Source organism: Apis laboriosa, unplaced genomic scaffold (assembly GCF_014066325.1).
Source record: "Apis laboriosa isolate Shangri-la unplaced genomic scaffold, ASM1406632v1 scaffold25_cov139, whole genome shotgun sequence".
Taxonomy (NCBI): domain Eukaryota; kingdom Metazoa; phylum Arthropoda; class Insecta; order Hymenoptera; family Apidae; genus Apis; species Apis laboriosa.
Genome location: NW_025222552.1, coordinates 289,152 through 311,399, shown reverse-complemented (window position 1 = coordinate 311,399; position 22,248 = coordinate 289,152). Strand labels below are relative to the sequence as shown.

The 22,248-nt window shown below is 35.6% G+C and overlaps 1 protein-coding gene across 4 annotated transcripts in view; it reads right to left on the bottom strand.

Moving 5' to 3' along the window:
- Positions 1-22,248, bottom strand: part of LOC122713623 (zinc finger homeobox protein 4) — a 308,595-nt gene that overhangs the window by 140,484 nt on the left and 145,863 nt on the right. For all 4 annotated transcript variants that reach the window (XM_043934229.1, XM_043934230.1, XM_043934233.1 and 1 more), the window contains one exon: positions 10,798-10,833. The gene's annotated coding sequence lies outside the window, so the exon portion shown is untranslated. The remainder of the gene's footprint in view (positions 1-10,797; positions 10,834-22,248) is intronic.

Here is a 22,248-nt window from a genome sequence, read left to right as displayed (position 1 = left end):
TTCGAGGATGGTTAATTAATTACGCTTTTGCCAACTTTGTCTCGATTGGATTGCTTGGAAGTTGTGCACAGTTGGAACTTGTTACTGGGCCAATGAATTTGTTTTTCCTTTTTTTTTTTCTTTTTCTCTTGAATTATAGCGTGAAGATTTTAATATAAGCTGTATAAGATAATATTTCTAATCAAATATATTTTATACGATATTATTACGTATAAGGAATTCAGAATAAGATTCTTGATGGTCAATTGAGTCAATTGATTTTAATAATTGTATTAAATGTAATATTATCGCAGTAATTCTATCCAATTTCAAAGATATTAATTTAAGATATCTTATGCAATATTTTTCTTTTATTTATCACTTTGTACATATTCGTAGCATAAAAGATCGACTATAAAAATTCCACGATCAAAAAAATCAAAAAAAAAAAAAAAAGAAAAAAAACAAGAAACAAAATTGAAATATCGGATAAACGTGTACATATCTCGATTAAGCACGATATTTCTATAGTCACCAAGTGATAGTCACGAAAGAAACGAGAAACAGGAGAAAGAGCGGAGACGCGATGACAAGGGGAAAGGAAACGAGCCAGGGAGAGAGAAAGTTACCTGTGTCACGTGACGTGTATACACGGTGTAAACAGGCGCATCCGTGTGCGGAGCAGGAAGTGTCTCGTAATAAAAGAGTGACTTCCGTCGGTGAAACAATACCGGGCCGCAGGATTACCCAGTCCACGGCTCGCTTCCATCTCCTCTGCCTCGTTACCTTATCCAGCCGCTGTTAATTTGCGTCGAAAGTAATTTAGCGCCGTCTCGTTGTCGCTTTTGTTATGATTCGCCGTGCTGTCCCTCGTTGGCAAGCACCGAGGGGACCGACAGCTTTGTTCTTCTCTGCACGAGGAAGAAGCGAGCTCGGGCGAGCGACGATACTCGACGAGTTGAATTCTTTTTTTTCTTTTTCTTTTTCTTTTTTTTTTTTTTTTTTTGGACGACAAGACGAAAGTTTTTTCGGGTGGAATTTGTTGCGACAGATGTGTGGCTCTCGTTCGTGGAAATTATGTTTTATTAAAATGAATTTTTAATGAACGAATTAATTTTTGAAAAGCTTTTGAAATTATGAGTATTTAATTTGTTGGATAATTAGAAGATAGAAGTGAGATTTAGTTGTAAGAGTTTGGAGAATTCGTGTGATGAAGAAATTAAGGAAAATTGAAGGTATGGATGATGTTGTGATTTTTATAAATAGATAGACCTTTGGTGAATTAATTTTGAGAGTATTTTAAATATAGATTTTGTAAATTCTTGATGTTGTTGTATAAAGTATCTTTAAAATTTTCTATTAATATTTAGAAATTTTAAAAGAAATTACAAATATATGACTCGTTTGAGCAAATATACTACATAAGAAAAATTAAAATTTTAATAATTTAAGATGTATAAAAAAAATGTACTTTCATAATTCTCGCGTGACGGAATAAAATAACCAAATAATTGCAAACTAAACAATATCATCTCTCAATCATCGTTACGATTTCTCTTTTTCAATTTTAACAAACCTTAACAAACAAATTGTCGAATTTCGATACCTTTCATATAATGCTTTATAAATGATTCACCAACCAGGTCGAATTTCTCATTAAACGAGATTATTTAAAGGAATGACTCGGTGAAATAATCCATTGGCACACGATTATTGTATCCTCCGTCTTTTCCCTTGTCTCGTCTCCCTTTCACCCATCGTTTACGTATGCTTATCACGTTATCTATTTGCCGTTAATTCACGTCAAAAGTGATTTATTTTCCATCCACAACGATTCCTCGATTAATGATTCCACGGCTCGTTATCGGGAAGGACGAATATTACGGATATTCGTCGGCCCGGTCACGAAACATTTTGTTTCAAACGTGTTCCTGATTCTGGGATCTATCATCATTTAGAGACGATTTAATATTTAAATCCCAAAGATTTCAATACGTTGCCTTTCCTTGATACCGTCCTTTCCTTTCACACCGTCTAATTTATTGAAATAACATCTATAATTCAAAATTTAAATTTTAACCATTAGGCGAGAGGTTATACTTGAATTATCTCAATTGATATTTCGTTATTTAATATCATTCAGAAACTGTGTGTAATTTCTAAAGATAAGCGATCGAGTAGTGAAGATATTGAATATTCGCTTTAATCGCTTTATCATCGTGAACGAGACATTTGCTCAAGAAGCCAAATGTCTGCACGATACGTTAACGCGGATGGAATTTATCGCGTTGAGATTACGATTTTCAACTTTTGCACCGAGTTATGGGGCAAGCAGCGCTATCTTTGCGCCGGAATAACGTGGATAATATATGGGAACAATTGCTTCTTAAATGGAGGAAGAATTAAGTAAGAAATAATGGGATAATGGAATAAGTACTACAACTACACAGTTTCTAAATTACCAAGAATGGCAAGTCCAAACGTTTCACTATCCTGTATATTGTTTTCCTCTTTTCTCTCGGTCGAGACGGTGGCCAATTTCTTCGTAATTTTTGCCACGGCACCAGTTTCCTCCTTTTGCTTTTTCGAGACTCACTTTGTTATCTTAATCTTGAAACGAGCTTGAAAAGTATCGAGTTGCGATACTTGTTATAGGTTATAAATTAGTAGTGTCGAATCGAGGTTATAATATTTCATTTTTAAGTAGATATATTGATTTAAAATTAATATCTTGTTCTTAATATCGATAATAAAATACGTAATTAAAAATGAAAATCTCCACACTTTTGCAAAATTCATATGTATATAAACTAATAGTTGCAATTAATTTCATTCAATCTTTTACACTCAAGTACATCACTTTGTCTACTAACCTTCGATTATAACCTTCATTCTCTAAAAATATATGTTTATATCACCACAAAATTTTCTTCAATTTCTCTTCTTAACGCACCTCTCACGATATCCCCTCTTCTGAAATCGTAGGTTCGTGATCGATGCTCGAATAAACAAGAACGCGTAATCGCTTAATCCGACGGCAATCGTTCGACGGTGCGCAATGGAAACGCGGCAAAATCGTCGGTGGTGGGACGATGGAGGGGACGACTGCTCGGATGGGGGAAGAGGAAGGATAATGGGTGCACACGATCGGCAACGAGGACGTTCTGCTTTATCAGTGCGAATGGGATGCCAGCGTGTTTCCATTAATTTAAATCGCGGGATGAAATCACGCCGCGGAATGTCCATTAAAGTCAGGCGGAGAGAAGTCGTTAGCCTGTCCGTGGACGACGTTAAAGTGCTAGGACGTTACGCCGCGGTTTTAACGTGGAAACTCCGGTGAAAAATTCCAGCCTCCGCGGAGAGATAGTTGTTTTTTCTGTGTAATAACGCCTTTTAACGATCAACACTGTAAATTCTTGGTCGAGATACGCGAGATACGCCGTAGAGGGGAGAGATATGATCGAGCCATCAAGCGGAACACACTTTTGCACGACTCTCTGACGATGAATTCAGATCTGAATGCAAAAGTTGCACACGTGGGTGTGCAGAAATTTTGATCGAGGTTATTATTGAACGATCGAAGTTTGATGAAGGAAGACAAAGTTAGAGCTGATGCACGAAGAAAAATTTAAATTATTTCAAATATAGAAGCCTGATTCTTGCAAAATTATTTTGAATATATTTATGACATATTTTCATTTTGTTCAAACTTATTTCTTTTTCAATTCTGTTGTTCGATTTGATTCTACCATTCTAATGAAAGATTCTAATTTTCTAATTTTAAGTTCTGCCTTTCATCTAACGAAAACTTCAATTGCTTATAACTCAATAAACAGAAATCTTAAATCGGAAATTTTTTAGTATGCCGATTTTTCTGGCGCTCGATTTTTCCCTTGGAATCGATCTTCCAAAGATGTTTTACGAATATATTAATCACCATGGTAGGTGAAAAACGATCAGCTCTTATCTAACTCTCGCCAGTTTGCCGAGGAGTCGTCCCGACATGGGACGGTTCAATTAACCCGTTAACCGAGAAATACGAGGCGACTCGTCATCCAGATTGACGATATTCTGGATTTAATGGCTCGAGTTTGTACTCGAGAAGTGAATTAATGGATTAGTTTCGTTTTCCTTTAGAATATTTTGCAAATACAAAAATAAATTAGTATTAATTATATTAAGTGATAATTGTTGGATGAGGATAATAAATTAAATAGATCAAATTGTAAAATTGTACTATTCAATGAAAAAAAAAAGTGTAATAAAATAAAAAGTGCAACGAAAAATTAAGAATAGATTTCTAGATACTTGTTAAAAATAATATTAAATAAATACGTTAAAAAATGTAAATATATCTAGAATAAAGTCCAATCACAATCAAGAGATAAATTAAAAGAATTTATCACTACCTGGCAAAATCACAATATCGTATATTGGCAAATAAAGAACCGTGATAAAATTCATTAAACTAAGTTGAATTCTTTAATTTCTTAATTAGTTATTTCATATTAAAAACATCATTACCGATATTGCTTTACACAATTATTAACACGATTCATTCGACAAACTTCTTCACCTCGTGACCAATCACTAATTCCCATCCAACCACGAATAATTCTCCCCTTTTCCTCGCACTGATTTATTCACAATAAATCACGAGAACGAACTTCTTTTCAAACTCCATCATCCGCGTTCCAGAACATCGCGTATTAACAGAACAAAAACATGTGTGCATACAAGGAACGAAAAAAAAAAAAAAAATAAAACCGTTCCAAACTCTACAAGTGGCAATGATCACGAAGCACCTTACGACCACCGCTCTCGGAAAAAGATGGCGCGAGTGGTCAAGAGGAGCGAGAGAACAGGTGGAACGTTACGCGCGTACTTCTCTCTCTCTCTCTCTCTCTCTCTCTCTCTCTCTCTCTCTCTCTCGCTCTCGCCACGCGAACACGAAATCGTTTAATTCGAACAGGCCGCGCGAGAGGAAACGAGCGGGCCCGTGAAATGGACGTTCCGGTTTATCAGCGTGGATGGCGCGCGAGTAGCGCGGCTTGTTTCCATTAATTCGCGTTACGGGAGGAACTCGTGGCGCTGGAATGCCCTGGCCGAGTCGTTCGTTAGCCGGCGAAAGGCGAAACGGGACGAGCTAATTCGCTACAATGCCGTTGGATACGGCACGGCGGCGCGGATTATCGATCCCTCGGGACACGAGGTCGAAAAATACGATAAATTACTCTCAATTATGGGTACAGACGAATGGGTAATGGCGTGCCGGCGACGACACCGCGCGGCCATTGCCGAATCGATCTAGCCATTTCAAAAGTTGGCCGAGGATCGCTTTAGCCGACTTGTGAGCTTTATGGGGAGATTGCGACGCGTTACAGGGTAATTTGTATGATTCGCGATAATCTACGGAAAGGATTCGCGACGGGTACGTGGGATGGGCTTGAGATAGTACGGGGAGTATAAGTTCAGACAAGTAGGCCAAGTAGTGTTTAGGAATTTTTTAGTGTTTGATTATTTTACGTGGTATTTTATAGGACGAATTTTGATTTTTTTATAATTGATTCTTTTCTTTGTGTTGTTCTAGATAGTTATTTCAATGATTGTATTTTGTATTTGGTTCGACATTGAATATTCAGGTATTGAATTTCACTGGTTAAAAATAATTATAATCAGGTATGATTGAATAAACATTTTTGGATATTTGTAAAATATTTATAAAAATGTTATAATGAAGATAAATTTGTAAAATTTATTTGCAAAATTTTATTCGTGTTATTATTATATTAGTAATATATTGATGTTTTATCATGGAATTCAAATGAATGATTTTTTAATATGGAAGCTTAAATTTAATTAATGAACATTCGACTGGATAATATAATATTCTGTTGAAATGTACGAAGAATGACGAATGAACATGTTCGAAAATATTGGCAGAAAGGAATGTTGCGACGAAAAGTTATTTTTTATGGAATTGGGTTTTTGCGATACGTATCGAAAAAAAAATTCAAGGTTATTAAGTTTTTTTACAAAGGAAAAACGATTTTTAATATGCACGAGTGCGATCCACATTCGAACGAGTTTAATGACCACGGTCGTTTAAAGTCAATCGAGGCCACGATGAAAGATAAAGCGATGGTGTCATTTTAATTACCCTCATTTTTAATACTTCAATGCCTCTGGTTTATTATCGTTTCTTGGATAGAAATCTGCAATTTTTAATCATATTTCAATTTGATGACAAAAAAAGATAATAAACCCCCTACTTAACATTTTTGAAAGCAGTTTTCTGGTGTGGAATTATCTTTTTTATCTCTTACATTTAATGTCACATTGTAAAAAACTGATATTATTCATAATAACAGTTCGTTACACTGTATCCGATGAAGAATTATCATTTAGGTACATGATGCATAAATTTGGATTTTAAATACGGAATAATTACATGGGCAAGTATTAATCTTGATAGTTGAACGTTGCGGCAAATATTTTAAAGTCAACAGGAAACTTGGCGAATCTTCAAAATTGTGGAAATCATTAATTTCGTTTGACTATTTATGATTTATCACAGAAAAATATAATTTTTGAATAATTATATATATCACGAGAAAAGAATTTGGTTAAAAATGTTTTTTCTTACAATGCAGTTTAATTAATCCTGTGAAAGGTAAGAAAGATTATTTTTGAAGAATAATGTACGTCTATTACTTCACAGAATTCAATCCATTACAATTTTTATTATAATTAATTAATAGAAAAAACGTACATCATAGATGTTAACGAATTCAATATGTTCTCAATTTGATGCTAACGTGATCTCTTCAATTATTTCCATTAGTAAATCTATCAAATTTTTTTTAAATAAATTCCTGAAGTGGAATAAAAAAATAAAAGTTATATATTTTTAGCATAGCGCGTTTCAAAATATACTTTTAAATATATTTTTAACTATATAATTCTTACTCTGTTCTTTTTTTACTTCTTTTTTATTACCTATTCTATTTCATAGTCTTTTTATCACAACTGTTTGTATATAAAAAAATAAGTTTAAATAAATTCATTTTGATATGCAAAAAAAAAAAAAAAAGACGAAAAAAATCAACTATCGTCAATATCAATTAGAGATCAAAAAGTATTAATTAAACAGTAATTAAATATTAATATACACCTATATTTATATTCTTATCTATATTTATATTTACCCAACTAACCTAACTTTATTGTTTAGAGGATAAACGAGATTATAATTGTGTATACGTATAATATGTTATAAATTCAAAAGTTACATTTCAGATTCCACAAAATCTGACTCGATGACTATATATTTCAATTCAACCTTCCAAAATTCCACTCTCAGAGAATCTAAAACGATAATTAGTCCATCGGGAATCTAATTCTCGCGAGATGGCGTACGCGTCGAATTGAATCGGCCGTGGAGCGGAAATATTCATTTTCCTCTGGCGAAATCATTTATCGTTGCAAACGCGGAAGAAATTTGCCGCAAAGGAAACAGATGCGTGCCTTCTTTTCCCTCTTGATTCCTATTTCTTCTCGTCGTGTTCGCGTCCAACCGAGCTTCTACGATCTCGCTCATGCGTGAATACGGAATCGCTTCATTTAAGACGCGTTGCTGCGTGTCTTGAAAAAAGAGAAAGAGAGAGAGAGAGAGAGAGAGAGAGAGAGAGAGAGAGAGAGAGAGAGAGAGGAAACGAGAACGCACGGTTAAGGACATTTCCATCCGTTGATGCAAAGTGTTCGAACAAATGTGCTCCTCTACTGAGAGATAATTGAAAAGATTGTAAGATTTATCGTGAGCTTAAAGCTCATTGATCTCGGTCTTTTTCGCGCGCTTCACAAGTCATATAACTTTTCCCTTCTTTTCCTTCTGTGTCTTTGCATCCTTTTTGCATCTCCCTTCCCTTTGGGTTGAAGTTGGGAGGAAGTTGTGAACGAGGTGGTGGAGTGTACTTGTATTAATGAAGTTTATCGAGAGACAGGTTCTTCGTGATCGATCGATCGTGACAGGTTAAGATGTAGATGTAATTTTCCAAATTAAGTTTGACAGCTTGATGCATGTACGCGTGTTGTTGCCTTCTTTTTTTTTTCTTTTTTTCTTTTCTTCTTCTTCTTCTTCTTCTTCTTCTTCTTCTTCTTTTGTGAAAACTGGTTCTTGAAAGAGCGATCGGAATTGTTGGTCTCATTCTGAGAGGGGATTAATGGGATTTGTATACGAGTGTATGCGATGGAAGGTTTTTGGATGGAGGATTAATTTAGAAAAAAGCTTGTTGTGCGTTGTTTGAAACGTTCTTAATGGAGATACATTTTGTGTATGCATTACTATTCTTCGATTTGTTGCACATTTCATGTTCTAACAACTCTCTCTTTTCCTTTGTATACTGATAATGGATAAAAGATAATTAGAATATTAATTGTAAATAACGAATAATATAACGTATACACAAATTAAAAAAAAAAAGTTATTAAAAATTTATAAATCATAACGAATGATAGTTAATTTTTTTTTTATATTCTATTTATCAGTATGGCAAATTAAAAGAGAATGTTGATATATAATGTGTAATTTACAAATTAATTATAATTTGTTGATATTAAAATAATATATTCTTATTTCTCATTTTATCTTCTGTTATCCATTTCGTTCCACTCTTTTGTTCCAGCGCAACAGGAATCGTTTCGTAAAACATTAGCAGCTACAAACGAAACGAATAAAGGATCTCATCGATCTTCGTCAAAATTATTATCACCATGCTGCTTACCACGACCAATCGTAATGAGAATCACGTACTCGCAGAATACAGAATCACACTTATAGTCTATAATTTCGCGCAATATTTGAAACTTCCTTCAAAAGAAAAAAAAAAAAAAAAAAAAAAAAAAAAAAGAAAATGCAATCTATGCAATTAATAATCCAATTTTTCACACTTCGTTTTTAAATCTAACGAATGAGGATAAATCTGTGCGAGAAATCGGCGCGCATTCAACGGGTGCTCGTTAAGCAATAACATCTAAAACGGTAATTACAAAAGTTTAAATTGCCTATTTACATCCACTCAAGAATCTCGCCAAGTGTACCAGATTTTTGCCGATACTTATCGAACCAATTTGTATACCAAATTGCCGATAAGTGGAATAACAAGTTTCACGTGTGCCTTAACCGATACAAATTTCTCCAAACAAATTCGTTCACAGATCTATGCGCCTTTTATCGAATCAAAAAATTACCAACCTCATTACAGATCGTTAATTCTATTAAATCAGTTATCTAGCCGTGTAAAATAATTCTTTTTCGAAACGACACGTATAATAATTCTTCTAAAATAATTCACGCTCGATAATCATTTAATAATCTTTTAATAAGAATCGTCCGATTTATCCAATAAATCTTCGATTTCTATATATATATATATATAATCTTATTTATCGTCTTGAAAAGAATCCATATAAAGAGAAAAATTCCAAGAATTTCCTTCTTCTTATACAAAGAATTAAACGATATTATATCTAAATATTTCCTTCCTCTATACTTCTTTAATTCATCCCCAAATCTAAAAACGAAAAAAAAAAAACAGCATAACAAGCTCGATCTCAAGCGTGAACTCCCTCCCCTCCATATAAATTCCCTCGTCGATCACACGGAACCAATATCAAGCTCGTTGCTCCATCTTCACGCGGCGTGAAGATTAGCCGTGGCACGCGCGGCGAACCATCACGAATATACCATGATTCCGGCGGATGCCAGCTGGGAAACGTGTCCGCGCGATGACATTGGCGAGTCGAGGCGTGCAGAGAAAACTGTTGTCGCGCTGCGAGGGAGACGAAAAAAAGGAAAAAAAAAAAAAAAAAAAAAAAAAGAACGCGAAGAGATCGTCTGCGTAAACGCGGAACACACGCTCGAGGGATAGAGAGATACACGCATTCGGCCGCGCCGAAGGGAAGGAAGGCGGCGCGTTCCGCTTTATCAGCGCGCGCCGCATGCCGCGGCGTGTTTCCATTAATTCGCGTCGCGGGGCGAACTCGTGCCCCGTTGGAATTCCCGTGTTGAGGCCCGCGAGAGGAGAGAAGTCGTTAGAGGACTGCGTGCCGTTCCGCCGCCCCGGCAACCGGTTTCCCCATCGGTGATTCGTCGTTAATTCGCCGATGGAGAGTAAGTAATCGCACGACGACCACCTCGAGTGTGTTACACGATCGCGAGTTTCGCGCCGCCGGGGAGAGGGGAGGAGGGGGGGAGGAGTTGTCCTTCCTTCTTTTCGGGAAGGGAAATTGAAGAATGAGACGGATGTAAAAGCGAGTGTCGATCGCGTTCACGTGTTTGGTAATAATGGTAATAGAAAATGTAATAGTGGTAGAATTGGTTGTATAATATTTAAGAACTTTTTGCACTTCTCGTTTAATAGTTATTTTATTTTTAATTTTCTCGACAATTTGATTTCGATACAGTTTGCATTTTCTCCATTGATTCCATGCGCACGATTGGTTAAAAAAATTTCTTTATTTTTTTTTGATTTGTTGGTTATACGATTTGAATAAGCCCGCGCAAATTTTTGTTGTTCGAGCGGGTTTTTTGAATATTGAATTTTGGTATTAAGAGTTGAAATAATATTTTGAGTAGAATTTTTTAAGAGATTTGACTTTTCCTCTTTGAAGGAAAAGTCACACTTGCTGATTCAATATCTAATTATCGATTTTCTTAATTTTATTTTTGCTTTCAATTCTTTCTATTCGATATTCAATCTAAGATTTTCGATATTTGTAACTTCGATAAGATGTTTGAAAGAGGAATTTTTTACTCACCAAGTAAGTTCGCCAGCATAGAAGTAGAGGTTCCTTCTGTAACGAGAAGAAGACGCACTTTAATAGGAGAAACAAAATTTCAAAGAAAATATTACAAATAAACTATCCTATTTTGTATATGTGTATTTGTATACGTGTTTATTAATGCGCTAGCCAATCGATTAGCAAATATTGCGTCGCAATTTTCTACGCGTCATCGATGTTTTTATTAATTACGTGTTAATAAATCTCGTATCCTATTCAATACATGGGATTAGTAATACAATATTGTGCAACGTTACATTTGATCCAGCTTATTTATTTATTTTTTTTTTCTAAGATGAAAATAATTTTTCAAACACAAAGTAACAATTAACATGTTTTCCGCTGCATGAGTCACGCGTATCCCACGCTCAATTTGTAAATATGTATTCTGAGAAATATAACATCAATAATTATATAGAAGCAAATAATTTTTGTCCTGATCTGATAAATAATGTAAAAATATTTTCGTACAAAATTTAGAATAGAAAAATAAAATATTGGAATGAAATTAAATTTGATTTGATTTATTTAATAAAATTTAATATTTTATCCTTGTAGTACGAACGAAGAAAAAAAAATATAATTTAATGAAGCTGTCAAACTGCATATAATAAATCTGTATGACTCGTTTCATGATTATTAAGTGTTCTACATAATGAATATAACTAATGAATATGCACATTGTCTCTCTTAGTAACGTTTCAACATAAGAAATTTAAATGTTAATTCTATCTTAATTTTTCAATCAGTAAAAACTCGTCATTTCAATCGTCAATCTTATAAATTTATTACTTTCTTTATTTCCCCATTTTTTTATTTAATCAAATTAACTTTTAATTTCCATCAAGAATTCCATATTAAGAGGATAAATAATTATACTTCTCCAAAAGAACAAATTTTTTACTTCGTCCATTAGCGAATGTACAATCATTTATTATTTTATTTTATTTTTTTTTTTTTAAGACTTTAATTAATCTTTCCTAGTATATTAAACATTTTCAATAATAAAAAAATACAAGGAAACTTTCACAAACGAAATCACGTATCACAAGTTGAATATCATAAACAATTTTTTCCTTTACAATTTATAATTAATTTATAATCAAAAATTCACATCTATTAAAATTTTAATATTCTCTATCCTAAGAAAAAGGCTCGTATTAACACGTAGACGTTCATGAAAACTCGCTTGTTATTTCCCTTACTTAATTTCTCTCGAATTTTACACCAGTTCGTCCTGCCTTAAATACACGTTCGCACTATTACTATCCGTGTAAAAACGAGCGAGCACGCCGGGTGAAGTGAGCCGAGAGACACTCGCGTGCACGCACGCGCAGTATTATTATTATATTTCACTCCACGTGGAAACCCAGGGATAATTTGCGCGAACGAGCCGCAATTATTTAAGGGTTTGCATACGTAAGAAGGGTGGTTACCGGGTGGCTATAGTTATTTCAGCCGCTCAGCTTGTACGCATAACCTCTATCGATTCGCTTTCGTTTCGCGAGACGTTCGTCTTTTTCGTCGAAAGGAAACATTGTTCGTTCGACTGACTAAACTTTTCGTTGATAATTAATTAATCGTGTGATTTTGCTATCGAGAATATGATTTATTTCCAAGAATGATTTTTAAGTTAAGTTATTATTGTTATATTATTGTTATATTGTATGGGTGGAAGTTGGTTTAAGGTTATGTTAGGTTAAGTGAGAAGAAAGTGCGTAAGATTTTAATTCAACAAGTTCGAATTATATATCGATTATTTACATAAAGATTAGTTTTGATATAGTGGTTTCGAAAGAGAGTAATATTACGAATCTCTTCGAAATGAAAAAATGTTGATTGCAATTATTATTTGATCAATGTTACTTTGCAACAGTGTTGTTAATAAGAGATGTTAATCGAAACGTGAAAAAAAAGTATATCAATAATATTACTGGACACTGTTATAAGTATCATTTTCAAGTTCTCATTAATATAAGTTGTTTAAGACTATTATACGAGACCTTCATTGCACGGAACGAAAGTGACTTTCCGCGTGTCTCTCGTAAGCTATGAAGCTGAACGACCACCTGATGTGTAGGCGTCGAAACCAAGTGTGCAATAAACCTGAATCGAGAAAAATCGAATACTTTTTTTTGCTTCCCTTTTGATTTCTATGACTGCACGCTTGTAAATTACACGATTGCATTGCGATTAAGCTGAAATCAATCTGGTAATAAAATGTAGTAATGCATAAATATTAAAATACAGGTAAAATCAAAATGATAAAGATTGATCCTTGATCTAAACCATGTAAAATGAAATCGATACGGGATCGATGGTGATTTTGAAGATTATTTAAATATCATTTAAGTATTGACAAAATATATCGAAACTTAGTTTTTTGCATCTACAACTTTTTAAATCTTTAATCTAATAATTGTAATTTATTAATGAAAGTAAAGTAATATTATTTTACTCAATATCTCGAGTCAAAATCCACGAGAGTATCATTAAATTTATTAAGATCTTGAAATTATCATTTCTGCAAAATTTCAAAGATCGAATTAATTCAGAGGACACCTTATAATTTACACGGCAATTCATTAATTTATACAATGAATATCTATGATTATATGATAAGATCTTTCATTAATTTTCATACTGCTTTCAGACAAATCTACTTACGACGAATATCTATCGCACGTGCAAACGGAACTTTTTAAAATTCGTTTTCAAATTATTCCCAGACGAATATCCGAAAGATTCCATTGATTTGTATATACAAGTATGACAATCGTACGAAAGTGACACATAAACAAGTCCACGCGCCCTGCTCGAACCGCGACGACGATGGCGTCGAAGGTGGCGGTTCTAGTGGCGGTTCAAGGGGTGATTATGAGCGGGTAAGTGCCGCCGTCCAGTTTTTATTCTCCCCTGGACGCCCTTCACCCCTATCGTGGCAACTATCCCCGCCACTTTTACCGTGGCTCAACTAAACCCCAACGGATCAATACGCTAAAACATTGCCACTTCGGAACGACGGCGTGTAAAAATCGAAAAGGAACAATAGCGATTTTTTTTTTTTAAAGATCAATTTGTTATCAGTCAAAAGTTAAGTAGTATTATTTTTTTTGATTAATTCGCTTTTTTCGCCATCCTCAAATTCTCTTAAATTACTGAATAATAATGTTACATAGTAAGTAGTTTCTTTTATAAATATTTATAATATTTTAAAAAAAAAAATTATAAATTTTATAATATTTTATAAATATTATTACGATAACTTTTTAATTGATTTTAATTGTAATATAGTTTTAATTACAAGGTAAATTTTAAAAAACGGATTAAAAAAAAATATTCTTAACGATCTTCTTAATGAAATTTATTAGTATTTCTAAAATATAAATATTGCTTTTATAATTACTTATTCTTCTAACAAGATTTACATTCGAAACGATTTTTAAAATTTTTATTTTAAAATCGTGGAATTTATTTCCACCCAATGCTCCCTCTTCTTCCAAACTACACTCATTTTTAAATTAAACTCATTGCGCGTATCTGTCACGTTATCTGCATACGATCAGACGCACCCCTCCCTACGAGCCACCGGAACTCGTTATCTCTGTTTGACCTCGCTCGACAGAAGACGAAAGCAGACGATTTTCGGGGCGGAGAGGAGAAACGTAATAACGTCGAGTCTCACGAAGGGCGGGAAAGACGGATGGACGGACATCCATGGCCTACCACAACCCCCTATTGTAAGACACCGGCTACTCTCTTCCTATCGAACGTTGGAGGGGGGGGGGGGGAGGGGGCATGAATTCACGTGCACGATAACGTTACACCGCCTCCGTACACATGGTCGATATATCGATTGTCGGCGGACTGAACGACTAGACACCAGTGCCGCGCCATTGAACAGGGACGATGGCGAGTGTGTGTCCTGCCTGTGGTCACTTGTTGCCTTCCACCCCCGGGGGGTTGCCCGGCCTTGTCCCTCCGTGTTTGGGGAACGCTTGTCGTGGACAAACCACGTCCACGTTAAGAAGGGAGGGAGATGTTTCCTCGCGCGGGAACGGGATCAGCCTCGAGGAATTCGAGGAGGATTCCGGTGTCCGCTTTCCTTTCTCCTCGGTTGACGGAGGTCAGTATTAAACGATGGACCTCGTCGCTCCACCCGACCGTGTGTATCGAATTCGTCGAAGGTCCAGAGGGGGACGGGGGGGGGGGGAGAGATTCGGTGGTCCGATTTCGGAAAGGAATCGTGCGAGAGGAGAGGTGTTTCTTTTTTTCCATTCGGGGTAGGATCTGATTGGACGGGTTCTGTCCGTCTCGTTCGGTTGAGCTCCGAGTATTGGAAATTTGAGAATTCTTCGTTCGCGAGTTTAATTTTTTTTTTTTTTTTTTTGTAAATTCAATTCGCAACGAATAAAATGGAACATTATTACCTCACTCTCAACAACAATTTATCATTTATCCCGATAAAATTTCCTTTTTTCCTTTTTCTTTTTTCTTTTTTCTTTTTTTTCTTCACGTATCAATCCAAATTTAGTTCCGAATTCCGTTAATTTTATCAAACTGATCGATTAAACTCGAAAGCATGCAAACATATATTGCCTTTATCGGGAAGAAGCATACGGCGTTTCCACTTTGACAAATTGCCACTCGCTCTCCGAGTTGGAATAAAGTTTCATCCACGGGAGGAGGGGAGGGGGAGAGGGGTACAGGGCCTGTCCACGTTCCGTTTCCCCGTAAGTCAATTCATTTACAGGGCATAAAACTTGCCGCCGTCAGATAAACCGTCGCGTTATAAAAATTACGGCCGTTTATCTTATCCGTTTGTGTACAAACGGTTCCGCTTCGCTACCTTTCAAACGGAAATAAAAAAAAAAAAAGAAAGAAAGAAAAAGAAGAAGAAAAAAAAAAAAAAAAAAGATCCGCGTGATGGCGGAAAAACACGAAAACTCGGCGATTTCGATTTCGCCGCCCGCCGCGGGGGCGATCGATTATTCGATAATTTCGACGGCCACCTCCTATCGTGTCCTCTCCACGAACACGGTTTTTCGAGATTATCCTTATCGCGTAAAGATAGGTTTTTAAACAGCCGATAATGGCGCCCTTTTCGTTTCCCTTCTCTCTCTCTCTCAAGTGTTTCACAGGCAAACACGATGAAACTTGCCTTATCTCGGTCGAGGATTCAAATATATCGATTTTATATCCTGTTTTTATTGTGCTCTGAGCGTCTTAGGAACTGGTCCTAATTCTGATCAATTATGAGAAAAATTGGTAACAGTTGAAGTATGTGGCGCGGTCGATTTGCAAAAGGGGGACGAGAAGAGTTGCCAATCTCAAAAAAGAATAGAGATCGTGTCGATATTTATTTAAGCAAATTATTGTAACAATGTTGATGAGTATTTATATTTACATTTCTCCGCGAAGTAAATTTTTTTTTTTTTCTATTATCTAAAAATCTTTTTAGAGAGAAGAAGAATTAGAATCCTTAAGATTAAATTGAGGAATTAAATTTTCGAGAAATCATCGATCAGGTTTCCCGGAAGGAAACGAGCTCGCGCGCATCATCGTTCCGTGTCCGCTTTTTCCTTTGTCGAGATCCACCGTTTCGGTTTCCTGGAATTGGTCGATGTCTTCCAATAAAATTCAACAACGATAATTGTTGTTCCACGGTGATAATTATTCACGGTGGGCCGTTATAATAGGCGGTTGACCATTTTTTACGACCGTAATTAGCGCTTTCGCGCGTTATCTTCCATCTGACGGCACGTGAAACCGTGCCTATGTCCACCCATGCTATATCCGTTTCTCTTTCTCTCTAATTATCCTCCACCATTGTCTTCTTATTACATTGTTGTCGAACGGATGGATGGTTAGAATGCCGTCTTTGTCACGCCGAGCCTCGCATTGTTTCCACGATGGAAACGAGTTCACGAGGTGTTTTCATATCTCGCCTAGTAGCGTAAATTGGAACGTACACGAATTTATTAAACTATGTTAAGATCAATGGAACGAGAAATCATTGATTGTTTCACATTGTTCTACACTTGTACACTTTCTTCTGATACGAAATAACCATTTTCTTAATTTTTATTTTTCACTTTGGACCAATATACGTACATTTCTTCAAACTAGTCAAACTATCAAACGAAAATTGCACGACTACACGACTCTAAACGCATTCAACGCGTCGTTGTTCCAACGAAACGAACCGTTTCAGCCACGTTTCAAATTGGCAAAAAGTCGAAGATCTTAGGATCCGTTAATCCGATTTTCCTGCGAGTTGCACGAAGTAGTGGGCAGAGACGTGTATCTAACGACGTCCGAGATCGCGTACGTGGGAAACACGGGCCGCGCTGCTCTCCGGCAGGGATTATATAATATTCAATTTTAGCATGCGTGCGACCCGTCTTAATCCAACCATTACGTCTAATTGGTCGAGATTAGCTAATATCCTTGTAGTGATTAGGCCGTGTCTGTGGCCACGGCTCGTTTAGATTGAAGCCAATTCCCCCGAGCGTGTACCGCATGCATCGCTGTTCCACGTCGAAGGATCGATAGGCTGATCAAACATTATTACAAGGAGAAACCTCGAACCGTTCTTTTCACGCGCGTACATGCGGAGGGGGGGGGGGGATTAGATTCGAATGAAAATAAAAGGAATTCGAATTGAGAGGAGAAAAGAAAAAGGAGTTGATCTAAATGTCGTCGTTAAGATTGAAAATGATCGTTGGAGGTGCGCGCCATCTGTGTCACGGTATTCCTATTCTAATGTGATTGCATATCACGTGAAAGTAAGGAAGATATGATATTTGTATACCTCTTACTTTATACACATAATCTCAATAATCGAATTATTGAGAGAGAATGTAAGAAAAGAAAAAAGATTAAAGTTATTGAATTAACCTAACCTATACACAGTTTGGATAATTGTCATTCCAATCGATATTTGTTCCTTTTTGCTCATAGATCGTTTCGTATATCTGTTTGACGTGAGAATAAGTATTGCATAAGAAAAAGATAGGAATCATAGAATTTTTTTTTTTTGTATCTAGATTTCTTAAAATATTGTTCAGTCAACGAATCATCATTTGGAGTAAACATTAACCTCACCTTACGATGAATTCATGGCTCTTTACTGGGGGATTCGCAAACCTATAATTTAATAACCAGCTGCTTCGTTTCCATATAATGCCGCCACTCGGTTAGACGCGAGTAAACACGCTAGAGTGCTCTTTTTAGTAACTTCTTAGGCAAGAAAGCGATCTTTTCAAGAATGCTTGAACTACAAACGATTCTTTGCGTCGTTGTGCACGAGAGATTAGCAATATTTCATAAGATTTAGTTTTAGCTTTTGCAATTATACTTTTCTAAGTTTTATATCCGAATTGATATTAAGAATTGATTTACAAGAAATTAACAAGAAAATCATTTTATTATTTATATATAAATAGATACAAATTTTATGATAAAGTTTTATGATTTCGGTTTTTAGGTTTTTAAATATTGATAAGAATTATAGGTTAATAAATGTGCTCGTAGGAAGCAATGTGCAATGATTGATAGAAAAACTGAAAATTGAATTTAGGAGTGAAGTAATTTCGAATAATAGATTGAAATAGATGATTTTACAATTTTCCTTCAAAAGATAAGATTCTATCGCTTGACAAGGTAAATTAAACAAGCTTAAAGATACGTTCTTTAAACATCCTATTCATTATCATGTAAATATCGATAATGACATTCCTTCATCAATTTCCTCCTGTGAAATATTTTTTTTTCTTCACTTAATATTATTACCAATCCGAAAGAATAATGAAACAATCGTAACGATATAATTCTTACTCGATTCGTTTACTCATATTTGTAATTACACTTAATCGTATAAAAATATCACTTGAACCTGTTAATATAATACATATTAATAAAATAAGAAAAGATATATTTCTCTAATTATAAATAATTGTCAAATTGGAAAAAACCAATAATTTTATGCTTGTAAAAACCCATATCGTCATTATTTTTTACAAACATTATATATCTACAATTTCTATCGAGAAAACAAAGAAAATTAATTCCTCCAATTAAACAATCGTTGTATTACGAAAGACCAACGACAACTTTCCTCGAAGCCTACAATTCTCCAATTAATACATCAATAATTATCATCGTTCTTCCGATTCGCAGCGAGCGAAGAAAGAAAGAAACAAACAAACAAAAAAAAAAAAAATTATAAAGTAAACGAAGAGAAACGAGAGAATCGCCGCCTATCCATTACCCGTTATCAGGTTTAACGCGTGCTTATCAACGTAAACTCCGTGTTCCTCGCCTTCTACATACCGGTCAGCCGGCCACGTCATATCTTACACGCCGGTTGAAGGAAGATCCCTCCGCTTTGCCGGCTAGTGTTACAAATCTGGCCCGCGAAAGGGCGGGGATGTCGGCTGTCTTGTCTGTGCTACCAACTCGCCTGTAAAGAACCTATCTCCCCCCTGCTCACGATTCCCCCACCTCCTTGTCCCTATAGTTTTATATTTTCCCCGCTAAAAACCGTCCAGCCTCTGATCCATCTCTCTCTCTCTCTCTCTCTCCCTCTCTCTCTCCTTTTATCCATCTCCCCCTCCCCTGCACAGGTGTGATCCTTCGCGAGGCCCAGGTAGCCTAGAAGCGAGAGAGAAAAAAGGTGGACGCGTGTGCACCGCTCCTCGTGTGAAGTCGACATTACCACGGCCTGTTCCACGGCCAGGTGTGTAAACAAGGCTTGTCACTTTCGCCCGTGACAACACCGCCGAGGGACCATCGTCGTTTTCGTTTCGCTGGATCTTCTCCCGCGGATCTTCCTCTCTCTCTCTCTCTCTCTCTCTCTCTTTCTCGTGGCGTGTCTTTTCAGTCGGCCTTTTCAGAAACACCCACGGCCCGTTGGAAGATCAGGCTGATAAACCGAGTTGAAGAAATAATTAGAGGCGTGGAATGGTCTCACCCCCTGAGGGCACAAGGAGTTTGGTCTCGATAGAGCGCGATCTAGGAAGGTTTCGAAGGAATGAATAATGTAGGATAGTCGATTCGAGGAAGAATTGTCGATAGGTTTGACAATCGATAGGGGATCCTGTTTGTTTAGGGGGATGATGGAAGAGGAGGATGTTTGGGAGGGGGGTGGGTTTGGAGAGGTGGAAACGATTAATTTCTTAAGTTTACGATGATGGAGGATTTATGGATTTATGGGTAGGTGGGGATGGGTCGGGTGTACTTGGAAGGAATGTTGGTTTGGGATGCAACTGGTGCGGCGAGAGATTCCTTAAGCTGTGATAAATGTGGCATTCTTCTCGTTTTTGATATACGATACTTGGATATTGCGAGGAACTGTATGACGTTGTATACGCAGTTATTACGTGTTTGAGTTTTGATGGAGTTTGATGATGGTTTTTTAGAATGTGTATAAAAAAATTTTTGACGAAGCTTATAGTGGACACGAGATATAACGAATTTTTGTTTCGAATATGTATAGTTAATATTATTTAACTTAACGTCATAAGTAATTTTTTTGTAATTTCAATAATATTTCATCTATCTTTTCGTATTATATTCATTTTAGAATGATTTCTACAATTAATATTAGCTATATTAAAACTGAATATTAAAAATAACTAAAGAAAATCTAGGGATCACTAGTTTGCACTCTTATATTTTATAATTTTAAAGTATTATAAAATGAATTATAAATTATTCTATATATTTTATACATATTAGAAAGAAAGATGCACAAGTATAGATATATTTTCGATCTAGCAGGAATCGTTAGAGTAAAATTTAACTAATTAACCATTTAAATCATCTTTTCGATCATCTTCTCATTGTCTTATCTGATAAAATAAGAAATATTTCTTTCAATATTCGACATTTACTCAAATATAAGTTGCACGATATTCCTCCAAAGAGGATAAGAAAAAAAAAAGATGTATCAAAATGAAAAAGATCCGTTCCAAACTTTCCCTCCAAAAGTTAGTGCGAAAAAGGAAAGGAGCGGAGAGCGAAGAGAAAAGGAAAAAGAGAAGCAGAAACTTCTCACAGAACCCTCGAAATAATCTCAACAAATAATCCTCGCAATCCAGGCGCGACTGCGACCAGCTTCGAGTCACGCTCGCTCTCCTAAAGCGACCGTTGGAGACACACAAAAGAGAATCGCCCCGCTCTCTGAATGGACTTTTCCAGGTATTCGAGGCCGGAAGATTCCACCGCGTGGAGAGGCCTCCGCGTGAAAAAGCTTGGCTGACAGAAAGAAAGAAACGGATGAAGCCTAAGGAGGGCGCGAACGGAAAGATCAACGCTGAACGCGATGAAACAAGGATCTGTCATAATGTGTTTTCTTTGAAAATTTTAGAGAATCGAATGAATTTGAAAAAAACTTATAAACTGTAATATTGCAATCGTTTTCTGAAAATCTTATTCCATAACTTTTCAAACCAATTATTCCAAGTTTCTATCATATTAATAAAAATATTATCTTACTTAATTTACAAAATCTCGTAATTTATTGAAATTTCACTAACAATATTAATTCTGTTATGCAAGGAAATACAAATACATCGTTATTATCAGATTGGTTGCAAGAAAACATGGTTCATTTCATTCTTCAAATCATAATAGCGTGCATTGAATGTATAATCAACTCTCACGGTGATGAAGATTTACTAGTCCAGTGAAAAGCTACTAAGCCTGTCCACCTAGATGACACCGGTCATCTCGTATCTAGAATGCATTTCCATACATTAACCCTTCGCGTCGTCCGCATTGCTAACCGCAGGTTTTTTTTTTTTTCTCTTTTTCCTCTATCGTGATCTATCGTGCTCTCTCTTTCTTTCACGATCTTATTTTGTTTCATCGTTTCTCTTTTATGACTTCGTTTTATTTCTACTCTTCTTTTTCTATTATTGTTATTCTTTTGTAGAAAGTTTAGTCTAGTTTTTTTTCATCCTTGTTACAAAAATTAAAGCGAATAGATAAAGAAATAAAATTTTAGATAAAAATTATTTATATCAATATGCTATCAAATAATAAAATTTCAAATTTTTGTTAATTCTCTGAAATAATTGTATTTAAATATAGATACAATCTATATTTCTATAATTCTATAATTCTAATCTCATAAATTTTCATGATCAAAAAATTGATATTCTGCATATTTGATTAAAAAATTTCCAACTCATATTCGTTCTCGTATTTGCTTCAGCCCTTACTCCTACTCCCTTTTTATTTCCTTTCTTCTACGCATCGATTCACGCTAGACCCAAGTTTTCCTAGAGTTATGATGGATAAGCTATGCACGAAGAAAATAACACAGTGGGGTGGTTTCATCCAACGAGCGGAGATTCCCGCGCCGTTCCTCGAGGATTCCACAGTAGGCTGATCGGAATTTATCGGACCATAAGGCACTTT